The 2,829-nt window shown below is 47.0% G+C and overlaps 1 long non-coding RNA gene across 1 annotated transcript; it reads right to left on the reverse strand.

Moving 5' to 3' along the window:
- Window positions 1–42: 42 nt before the first annotated feature.
- LOC126387081 (uncharacterized) lies at window positions 43–2,739 on the reverse strand. Its single transcript, XR_007569598.1, has 3 exons — window positions 2,467–2,739; window positions 2,251–2,375; window positions 43–518 (listed from the first exon to the last, which is right to left on the reverse strand). It is a non-coding gene; the product is annotated as an uncharacterized LOC126387081 (long non-coding RNA).
- Window positions 2,740–2,829: the final 90 nt, after the last annotated feature.

Below are 2,829 nucleotides of genomic sequence, written 5' to 3' on the forward strand. Positions count from 1 at the left end.
AAACCTGTTTATTAAAGAAACATTGCAACAGTTTCAGAAATTGTCTCATCAGCTGATTTATTTTTATAGTCCTTTCAGATTTTAAGATTGCTGACCAGGATCTTGAGGCGCAGCTGGGGGGCGGAGTGTGGGGACCTCAGAATTGCATCTCTGCTTTTCACAGACGATGTGGTTCTGTTGGCTTCATCACATCCTGACCTCCAGCATGATCTGGGGTGGTTTGCAGCTGAGTGTGAAGGAGTTGGGATGAGAGTCAGCACCTCCAAATCTAAGGCCATGGTTCTCTGCCAGAAACCGGTGGATTGCCCGCTCTGGGTTGGGGGAGAGTTAGGGGGAGGAGCTGTGACATCTGGAGGGAGCTCGGAGTGGAACCACTGCTCCTTGGCGTTAAAAGGGGTCAGTTGAGGTGGTTCAACATCTGATCAGGATCCTCCTTGGCACCTCCTGCTGGAGGTGTTTCAGGCACGTCCCACTGACATGAGGCTGCAGGGTCCTCCAGGAGGAGCTGGAGGAAGGAGCTGTGGAGAGGGATGACAGGAACACTTTGCTTGTCTTAGTGCCTCCGAGACCAGACCCCAGATAAGCGGATGAAAATGGATGGATGTATATTAGTAATGGCAACATGCAAATTATTATAGTAAAAGTAGCAATGATTTGCATGTCACTTTTGTAAAAAAAAATTAAAAAAAATTAATCACATATCTGACCGAAGAGCATGACATGAGGTTTTATTGCACTTTCTTTTAGAAACAAACATAGTTGTTGTCAGCTAGAGTAATCTTGGAGTTATACTGCCTTTGTCTGCTGTTGGCTGACTTCACTCTGCTGTGTGTGTGTGTGTGTGTGTGTGTGTGTGTGTGTGTGTGTGTGTGTGTGCTGTGAGAAGGTGGTCAGTCACTTCTGCAGCATGATGATACATGAAACCAAAGCTTTAAAAAGTAACGATAAAAGGGCTGACAACATCGCAGCTTATTCATATTACGATCTTGATTAATTTTGCCCTGGGATGCTTGGCACAGCGTCGTGGTACCAATCCCTAGCAGGGCAACTCAGAGGTTGCTTCTGGGGCGGATATGACCCGCGGGCCGCCAACTGAATAGGCCTGCTGTAGGGCATAAGAAGCACCTTGAAGTCTTATCTCAAACGGATAGATAGCCAAATGAAGGGAAGCTGAAAGGTGGTGTGAAAAATTCTAATGAAAATTCAAAGCAGATGTCTAACAGGAGGCTGTTTGACTATAGAAATGTGAACACAGAAAAGGACAAAGACACATGGGGATGGAGAGCAGGACACTCATGTCAAAAAACAGGACAAACTGGAATATAGTACAGAAAAGACAGAGGTATTAAAACACATTCAGGTCTCAGCACGGGCAGTCAGAGCTGCAGGGAAATACAAACAGCTGCTTCACATTGAGCCAACCAATGTTGCAGCACTACAGAGTCAGATGACGTGTCAAACACAGAATCTTCAGATATAAACTGTCACTGCAGCTCAGAGCCAGACGTACAAAAATATGAGGATGGATCTGACACAAAGAATGTGTCATCTGAGCCGAACGAGGAGTGATAACGTGTTTGAAGAAGTTTCTGCTTTGTGGAAATAGATGTTGTGACTGTTGACAGAAAATGCAAATACGGCAGGGCAACTACATTCAGCATAGTTGCTCTTCCTGAGGTGTCTACCATCTTTTCCCCCGTTAAGGGTTTTTTTTGGGGAGTTTTTCCTTATCTGCTGTGAGGGTCATAAGGACAGAGGGATGTCGTATGCTGTAAAGCCCTGTGAGGCAAATTGTGATTTGTGATATTGGGCTTTATAGAGCTGTGGATATCACTCTCTGTGTGACACAGAAGAAAACCTGCGGTCTGTTAAATAAATTGTTTCGCTCAGCACAGCGTCTTTCTGTCCAGACAGAGCGGCACTAGACCCTTTTACTGTAAAGTAAACTGGATTGTTTTATGGTGGGTTAGTGGTGCGTTCAGAGCGCACTCTGACACAAACTGGAGCGTTGATAAATTGGGAGCGCTGTCTAAATGTAGCGTTGGGTTATCCAGAGCAGCGCACTCTCAGAGTGGCAGAGCGCACTCTGGACACTCTGTCTGTGGAGACGGAGCAGCAGAGCGCTGAGCGGAGTGAATGTGTGATTAACTTAACCGTTGGTTCATTCATGTAGAAATATAACGCTGCGTTTCTTCCACCAACAGGGCTCTCATTTTAGTGTAGAGCGTCAGACTGAATTTACCAACGCACCATGTCAGGTCACTCACTCTCCGGGACCGCCAGTGTTACTTGAATAAGTAAACACTGACCAACGGGACCAGACTGGCCGACCCCACCACCGGGGAAGTCTGGCACTGTTTGCAAAAGCTCCTGTCCTGAAAAGAAAGAAACAAAATTAACAAAATGGTGGACACTCAGGCCAATGTATACAGTTAAGAATTTCTGAAGACTACTAAACACACTCACGTCAATCCTTCGCAACCTGGCAACGTTCGCATGCCTGAACCCACTGCTTGATGTCGGCGGACATTCCCTGCCAGTAACAGCACTGCTGCACCAGTTCAGTGGTGCGCTCGACACCCTGGTGGCCATGGTCTTGGTGCAACTGGGTCATGGTCTCTTCTTTAAGAACGGCAGGCAGGACGAGCTGGAGATTCTCCTCCCCCCATCCGAACGAAAGGTGTGGTGGTACAACACACCCTCCTGCTTGACCAAGTGGTCCCACTGTTTCAGGAGCGTCAAAGCAGGAGAGAGGGAATAAACATCACAATGTTATTTTCCCAGGAAAAGGAAATGATTTCATCGAGGGCAGAGGAGGGGAGGACTGGT

Source organism: Epinephelus moara, unplaced genomic scaffold (genome assembly GCF_006386435.1).
Source record: "Epinephelus moara isolate mb unplaced genomic scaffold, YSFRI_EMoa_1.0 scaffold1918, whole genome shotgun sequence".
Classification (NCBI taxonomy): Eukaryota; Metazoa; Chordata; class Actinopteri; order Perciformes; family Serranidae; genus Epinephelus; species Epinephelus moara.